Genomic DNA, 9,257 nt, shown 5'->3' with positions numbered 1-9,257 from the left:
AACAGAAGTTTAAATTCATATAACACTGAAACAAAACATATTCTATAATCTAATACACTGTCTGCTAGAAATGAGCATTTTTTTTGTTTGTTCATACCAGAATATTAGTCATTTTGACTTGGTTGCAGAGTGTTAATCCAATGCCTAGTCAGAGAAACTGAACAATATCCTCAAGAAAGCAGGTCATTAAGCGTACCGTATCATGGGATTTTTAGACATATTTGTTTTCAGTCCAACACCATTCAAGATTTTCCAGGTCTTCTCCCCTAAAATTCAAATTCATTGCTGATAAAATCTGCAGGTGACAAATGTTAATGGTCCAATAAATAACAGCAAGGACAAGTTCTAGGTATGTGAGGGTCTGGGACACTTGGCAGGCTAGACAGAATCAAATATATATTTAACCCTGTCATATGAAAGCTTAAAAAAAAGAACATGGAAGCACGGAATCATAGTGTTGGGAAGCAAAAACATAAGCTTGGAGTGATGATAATCACAAACCCACACTGACTCCAAGGTGCACATGACTCCCACGAGTGTTTGGGTGCACTAACAGCAGAACACATTGCATCTACTACTGACAGTATCTGCAATGCACCTCATGAATTGCTGTGTCCAATCCTTTCCTTAATTATTAAGTGAAAAACAATAAAAAGGTTAAAGCACCCAAAATTCACAAAACTACAAGATTTGGGATCTGAAGTCACACTTTACAGTAGAAAAACAAAAGGTTTTTCTGCTTAGGACTGACTCCCCAGCCTTGCGACATTCCCTGCAGCAATGTAAGATATGAGCAGCCTCAGTTCCCCACCCCATTCCCCATTTGAGGTCACCTTCCACAGAAGAGGGAGAGCAGAAGGAAGCAAGTGCCAGCTCAACACCACACTTCACAGTTAGCTTAAATCCAACTTCAGTACCCTTTAGCTGTCACCCTGGCTAGATGGGCGGCACCTTTTAACGGAAGGCTAGAGGGACAACTGCAGTAACATCAGGAATTACAATAATAGGAATTACCCCTCACTAGTCAAAGCCATTAGTTTATTAAAGACAAAGTTAAAAAGTAGTTTATAAACAACTGCAGAAAAATAAATATCTGATACAGTGGATTAACTGTTCTAGCAGTTAAAGAAAAAGCAAGAACAAATGGTCAGAAATTGACGTTAAAATGCAGAAGTGTGTGCAATTTCTCTTATTTATTTTTAAAGGAAACATGTAATTAATCATACTGTTATCACTGACATACTTTAAAATCAAGACAGTCCATATGAGCCATAAATTTTTGGGCTAGATACAAAGACTCAGTGAGTAAAATTTATGACCAGCATTAGGCAAAGGGTCAAACTGTATCAACATAAAAGTCTCTTTTAGTATTAAGATATATCAATTATTCCATGCTTCAACAAGGATAGTCCAAAAATCCTGGAATAAAAACAGCTGCATGAAATAAGCCAAGATACATCTGGTATAGAACGGCAGAAGTGACTTGAAGTGTTAAAGAAATTTCTCTAAAAGAAAACAGTTTCTGTTAAACCTTATTGCTGCCTACCAGTTTCATTTTTTAACATGAATTTAATTATATTATTTCAGGGAAAGACACATAGTAGTTACACTCACATATTCTTCAATTAATAACTTAATTAGAAAAATTGCCAAAAAAGTAATCTATTTCTCCTTATGTCAAAACCTCTTTTACACACATTAATTGGTCTATCCTCAGACCACTGCTATTTAATGTAGCAAGGAAGGATTTAGAAATACATGAAAAAGTAGACCGTACCATGTATGAAGTAGAGCAGATGGAACAGAACTTTTTAAAAAATAAAAGTGTATTTAAAACACACACAAATACAGTGCAATATGGTAACTGCACTAAGATTGGACACAAAAGATACCTATTTTTTTCCAAGCTGAATTAATTACAAGCAGAAGAATATCTACTAACTGCAAATATTTTTATTTCTCTATCATGAGAACATTGAAAAATAATATGGTTTTGCCATGGAGACAGGGAAGGAAGATTTTCAAAGACTGTATAACTCTTTCAAATACAATTAACTGATAAGCTAATTTATCTTCACTAATTACCAAGGGAAAAGTATTTTTGAACATAGTCAGCATGCAAATTCTATAAACCTATTTGCCTTGAGGTTGACAGGAAGAAATGCACACGTTAGACTACTGAGCCATCAAAACAAATAAAATAGTCTCCCTTACGGGGACAGCTGCATTTAAGACAACTGACGAGGTTTCTGATGAGTCCAGGTAAGCAAGACTTAACCTTTATAAAGATTTACCATTAGGTATGCTACAGAAGCTAATTTAAAATGAGTCATTTTCATAGGTGGTTTAGAAGAAAAGGATTTGTATTTTAAAAACAGTAAAGTTGAGGTGGATAGTCTTTGCAGAGTCAACCACTGGTTTGGCCATTTCAAATCTCTGCGACCAAACTTGCCTAGAACCTGATTTTATTTTGGTGTAATTCCATAGTACTGTGCTAACAAAGTCTTACACTACAAGTTTAGAACATTAAAAGCATCGATACTGATTTCTCAAGAGATTTTAGAGCAACTGTTTTATGGACGCTTATGAGCTATTTCTACTGTAGTAATGATTCTCATGCAAAATTAAGTCCATGCTGATCTCACAAAAAATGGATATGACTATTTTTATAAAAGTTTCAGTTAGAAGAGTTTTGCTTTCATGCAGCACCAAGTATTATTTCCACTTGTTCAAATATGAACAATTGGGGAAAAAAAATTCTCAGATTTGGGAGGGAAGCAGAGGGAAGATATATCCAGCCTTTTCAGAATAGTCCTCCCTTTTTCCAGACCTTTTGCTAACACAAGATTTTTTCACATGTAAAGAGTTAGCCTGTCATTATTCTCTTTCAGGATTTAGACTAGTCATCACCCAAACCATTCAAAAATCATTCATAATCCTACATTTAATATATACAGACATTCATATATAGTCACTGGTGGATATTTATTCTTTTCATAAATGTTAGCACAAGAGAAAAGTCCTGTTCTGCAAAACAGCACCTTCACAGACTGGCTCTRTTCCCCACATATAATCTCAAATGCAACGTTCATGCTTCAGTATTGTCATAATAATATCATGTAGCATTTCTTCATTTTAAAGCCTTTCCTTGCAGAGGCTAAACTTTACACTCATTCCTATTCCCCTTAAAACAGTACTTGTAGAAAAGCCTTTTTCTTTTTCTTTTTTTTTCAGGCTACCATTGCTTGATAGATAAACATGGCTCACATTTTTCTGATAAACTGGATCTTGGAAGTATCACACGGCTACATCTCCCACAGCTTAACATTTAAGTGCATAACTAAAATGTTTCAGTCAGACTACCAATTACTGCAGTTATTTTACTACCACACAGAACTGCTCAACACCAAACTGAGCTATAAGATTCCAGAAGCCATTTTTAGCCTTGGGCACTAGGCCAAAAATAACCTTCTCAGATCTCTAGGAAGCCAAATGTACAAAGATATGAAAACGGAAAGAGGGACTACAGTACTTCTTGCCAAAATAGTGATTTTTTCCCCTAAATTCATACTCATTTATATTACCTGATCTTAACTGCTAGCAAATTTGTAGCAAGACTCTTTTAAAAAAGATTGAACATTTCTGAATCTTAACATCACATTTCTGTGCCAGATGTTACTATAAAGTGAGCTCTTTGTTTCTGCATTGTATTAATATGTTTTAAATCATTCTCAGGACTTAAGATCACAATGAAAGTTTCAAAGCTTGTACCTTTACTACTATCCCAACATCTTCCAGAAGACAGTTTTAGTTAAAATGCCTCAAGATCCATTCTTATGGACATCTTACGCTGTCTTGACTAAGCTGTAAAAATAAAAGCCAGGGAACCAAAGATGGATTCCTTTCACAGCTTTGTCCTCAATCTGTTTTGAGATCTGAATTAAGCCATTCAAAATTTCTGTTCCCCAGTTTTTCTAACCTATAAAACCAGGGATAATCTACATCAAAGAAATACCTGACTGAAAAGAACAAAGTTTGCAAGGTAATTTTTAACAGAAACACAGAACAAGGTCTATGCTAGACCAGTTAAAACTAGAAATTAGCATCTTTAAAGTTATTAAATTAACACTCAATATAATTACATAAAAGGTTTTTAAATTAATCAAAATATGAGGAATTCAGAAGACTAATTTCTCTTCTCTTAGATTCAGCCAACAAACCAGGAACTTTTAAAAGCTGAACGCAAACACATTTTAACATAAAGTAAAAGTTGCAATACCATGATAAAAAAGAATTTACCAGGGAGCAGCTGCCTTGTCCCCCAAATTCCCTTAAGATGTTGACAAACTGAAGTTAATATTGGATGTTTTACATTAGCTCATTTTTTCATTCAAATCAACAGGCCCACATAACTTACATCAAAGATTTTCTTCAAAGAGCTTGCCATAGATTCTTCTGCACTTTTTATGTTCAATTTGAATATGCATGGGGGGGGGGGAGGCAGTTCCAAAGATGTGGAAGAAACATGCCTATTTTTACAAAAAAAAGAGGTAGAAAGGAAAACAAACAATTTCAGAGTAATCAGCTTCTCCCACCCCCCCAAAAAGACCTTGGCAAAATAATGGATGAAACTAGACATTGTCAAATTAACATGGTAGCGTTTCATCAAATTTGAAAGTTCAGGTGAATGAAAAGATCCATTATAATACAACCAGAATCCTGTAAAGCACCTTGTTTCTGCATCTTTAGATTAAGAAACTATATCATCATCTTCCACCTAGAGATTAAGAGGTCAAAAACCACGCACTGAACAAAGTAGCAAGTATATTGATGATGCATAGAAATTACATAGTGGTATGATGGATCTTAAAATAAAACTGTAAACAGGGAAACACATAACATCATTTTAGATGGACCCTGTGAACAAATTTAGTGGTGCACCTTTCTTTAATCACTAGGCAGGGGAAAATAACACCTCTGGTAAAACTTGCAAGTGACACAAAGTGTGTAAGAGAGAAACAAAGACACCTCATTAATGCAAAGCAATCTGAACTGCTGGCAAATGCAACATGGGCAAACAGCAGGCACTTGGCCAAACTCAAATTCAAAACTTGGAAAAGAGAACGCAGGCAATACTTACCAAGTAGGGAAACAACACCATACACAGTGGAAGGCAAAAAAAATAGTTTTCTTGAACTGGGATGAACTCGCCACCACCAAGAAAACCCACAGAAATACACATCCCAGCAATACAACATCCGACAAGCATGAGAAACCTGGGTTTAAGTTTCTCCCAACTAATCACAGCAGCTGCTTAACAAATACTGCAAGTACCAACATCCCTGGCTGCTCTGAGAAGGCTTCTTTTTTCATCTTCGACCATAAATTCCATCTGAGAAGTCTTTATCACTGCCAGTATTCTTTAATTATAGAACATATGAATGACACTGTGTTCCTCCTCCTCCTCCTCCACTGAATAAAGACAGCTTTGCTGTTACTGTACTTGCTTTGCCTTAAAAAGACTGAATTGAATACATTCAGCTAGCCCTCACTATTTTCAAAATGCATTAATGTAAAGACGGCACTGGTACTACATGTCAATTATTCAATAGTTTTATCCCCTATTTATACTACATGTCATTACATTTATATCCAATTAACTACAAAAATGTTTAAAAAATGTAATTTTAATAATAATTTCCTTTACCATTACAGCAGTTCTACTATCTTTAAGTCAAGGTTTTTACTATACATGAACAGTATTATTCATATTCTTAGTGGCTTGCCTTACTTCCTGTAAGCCTCAAATAAGTAGGTATTCTTCCCCACCTCTTTCCTCAGATTAAGCTCTGATTCAATTTTCTTTTCCTACCTTATTTTCTGCCTCTTTTCTAAAACTTCTCCACCAGTTTCAGTGATTATCAATTTATCTTTGTACACATTTTATGAATCTGTTTTTTTCTGTTCACCAAACAGATCCAACTTGTCACTTGTGCCTTCCTCTTCATCACACCAAAATGCTTTTATTCATTTTCTCTTATATGCTTTTTTTATTTTTTTCTTCTTGACTGTCTGATACAGCACTACACAGGCATGATGCCACTGCAGATAAAACAGCCAAAGATGGAGACTTTACATGTTAAAACAAAAGAAACAAAAATATCTAAATATACACAATGATAAAACAAAGTGAAGTTTTGTCATTTGTGGTTACTTGCCTACTTCTGAAACATACTACTATATTATAATTTGCAATATAAAGAAATCAATGAACATGCTACGTTTAAATAATATACTTGAATTTTTCTGCTAAATTTAGGGTTCAACTCAAAAAAATTATTTACCTTAAATCCTCCACCACATATTAATGCCAGCTGTCCCAGCAGTGACTCTGTCTACCAGAAGGAAAGATTTATAGAGCTACATTAGTAGAAAAGGCCTGACTCTAGCCTGTATGGTTAAATATAAAAACTAGAAATTAAAGCTTTTACCAGTCTCACACTTTATAGCACTGCAGTTCTGGAAGGAAATAAAAAGTCTGTTTTTTTAAAGCAGATGTTTCAAGTCTACCTTGATGTCAACAACATCCATTTGGAAAGGGAAAGAAAGATTAGTGAGAAAAGTGCAGAAACAATGAGAGTGAGACATGAGACATCAATAATCTTTAAAACATTCGTAACGTATGCATACAAGCAGTTGGTGTATTTCAATATCTTAGCCTATTACAAGATAAAAAAAAGGTAACTGGCAACAAGCATCTTCTGATACAGTCATATTTGTTGACTACAAAGAATTCCCTCCATTCTACCAAGAATATTTCCAAACCAAGAAAAAGAAAACCACCATACAAATCTGCCTTCTCCAGACTCAAACACTACAATTCCTGCAAGTCGCACCTAGGGATGAAACCACATATCTACAGAAAACCAACAGAAAATGTATTCCTTCAGCAACAAAGGTCACTATTAACATTGTACTCAGATGTTTTGCTGTTGTTTTGCTTCTCGTAAAGTCCAATTCAAGAGCTCTGTCCTGATATTTAAAATCCTCAGCTACCCCCAGTAGCTTGCCCAGAAGAGCTACCTTACACTGGCTTCATAAAATTATCAACTAGATTGTAACTAAGGGAGTCAGAATTCCCACAAGTTCAGCTAAACATGAAACATTTCGTGGAGATTCAAAAGTGCACACAAACCTCAGGTTCCAAATTAAATGCAAAACTAACTCTCATTTGGCTCTGCCAAGATCATCCTCTAACTCAAATTTTGTGTTTTGTTTTTTTTTCCCTTTAGAAAGTATTTATCCTATGAACTGGGATAGAAGGAAGGAAGATTGTTACTGCTATTTCTATTTTTAAGTAGTTAGGAGGTTTTCAGATATTATGGTGTTCTGCACCATACAAGGAAAGAAAGGGACAAAAAAGGCAAGCTGGCCAGCAAAACACCCTTGGGGAAAGAGGGCGGGGAGAAGCGTTAGAACTGAACTCTTCCCACAAGGAAGAGAAGCTTAACTCCTCAGTACCTTTCCAAAGAGTATCTTACAGGTACTGGAACCACTCTGATGTGTAGATGATATGCCACAAAATATGGTCAGCAGAGTGGAGTCTGAAGTCAGAAGACATAACATGCATTTCCACATTTGCCACTGATCTGCACTCTGAATATTGTGATAACGCTTATGGCTCTTTCAATTTTAAACATGGGAGAATGATAAATGGGTTTTATTATTTTTGTATTCTGGTCTCACTAGAATGAAGCAAAGATAGGTACCTACTTGGTTTCAAAAGTGCCATTTCAAGTATTTAAATCATACTGATTTTAACTGTGAATCTAATCTGCTTAGGAATGTTCATAAATCCTTAGAGATGGAGTCAGAAAAACATAGGTGGAATGAACAGTCTATGGGTCTGGGGAAGTTTCCAATCCCATACTTCCGAGAATGGTTATTACAACATGCAGAACATCAGTCCTTGGGTCTTGGTCGCTCTTGCAACTCTCTGCAAGTTGCAAAAAAGCCACAGGCTTTCCCTACTGCAAGCCAATGTTTGCTAAGCTTCCCAAACTGAAATTCAACAGTTAACCATTTCCTGAAGTGTAAGGCCTGTAAATGTCATGCATCTTATAGTCAAATAATTTTCTCTTTTTTTTCTTGTAATTCACTGTTCACAAAATTCTAATTATCATTATTAATGTAACTACTCAAGAAGCCCATTTTCCCTCAGTTTTGGAGACACAAAAAATATCCCAAACCACTATATTCAGCTAAGAATGTACAGCTCTCCTGCTTGCTTACTATCTTTTCCCTCATTCTTTCTCTTCTACCACTTCATACATTTTCCCTCACTTGAAACTTCATAAAGTTTCCTTCATTTTGTATGATTCTTTACCTTCTGACTTTGAATAATATCTTCTATCTATTTTCTTGTTCATTTCCTCACTCAATCCCATATTACACTGACACTCGTCCCCTTCCACTTCCAAGTCACAGTTCCACTGGGCAGATATTTATTGTACTTTGCCATAGTTGATCCTACCCTGTTCTCTTCCTCTCACTTCTCTGAAGTATTCGACACTCTACATACAGTAACTGTATTAACATTCACACTGCCCCTCCTGTTTTACAGATGTCTAAACCAAGATGTCTTTTATGCCAAGGACACAAAAGAAACAGACCAGGGGAAGGAAGAAGAGGAGACACACACAAACCACACAGGAACATTTGGTTTCTACTTCCCACAGTGCCTCTGATCACATGATAGTGGGTCTTCAAAAAACAAAGGTGCTACAGGTTTCTTCTGACATGCTTCCAGCTGAACAACTTTACAACCCTAATAGCAGCTTTGCAGCTCTGAGTCAGTTTCCAAGGTAGATAGCCAAGCACACATAAAGTGACAAGATTTCCACAAGAACAGTTTGTACCCATTTACATGCACAGCATGGTCAAACATGCTCTTCTGGCAGTTCCACATGGAGCTGTTTAAAAACCACCCATCCTAAACTGGAAGTTAACATTAAGGGTAAAGGTTCAAGCAGCTGCTGAGCTTTCTGCTGCTGAGAGAGATTTCATCCTCCTCCCCATGATGTAATTTCTAGGCTGTCATCTCTCTGCTACCTCCTAGCCCTTGCACTAGTTTCAGAGCTTCTCTAATCACAAAGCAAGCTGGAGAAGAGGAGGAGAGAAGAGGAGGAGAGAAGAGGAGGAGAGAAGAGGAGGAGAGAAGAGGAGGAGAGAAGAGGAGGAGAGAAGAGGAGGAGAGA

General features: G+C 36.2%; 1 protein-coding gene across 6 annotated transcripts in view; it reads right to left on the bottom strand.

The window, feature by feature from the left end:
* LRCH1 (leucine rich repeats and calponin homology domain containing 1) overlaps window positions 1–9,257 on the bottom strand; it is a 146,059-nt gene that overhangs the window by 129,082 nt on the left and 7,720 nt on the right. The window contains exon 1 of one of the 6 annotated variants that reach the window (XR_003254598.1): window positions 6,345–6,365. The exons of the other annotated variants lie outside the window; for them this stretch is intronic. The gene's annotated coding sequence lies outside the window, so the exon portion shown is untranslated. Of the gene's footprint in view, window positions 1–6,344; window positions 6,366–9,257 lie in introns of those variants that run through there. 6 annotated transcript variants of the gene reach the window in all.

Source organism: Apteryx rowi, unplaced genomic scaffold (genome assembly GCF_003343035.1).
Source record: "Apteryx rowi isolate R43461 unplaced genomic scaffold, aptRow1 scaffold_339, whole genome shotgun sequence".
NCBI lineage: Eukaryota > Metazoa > Chordata > Aves > Apterygiformes > Apterygidae > Apteryx > Apteryx rowi.
Note: the sequence above shows the minus strand (reverse complement) of the source record. Positions and strands in the feature narration are given on the sequence as shown.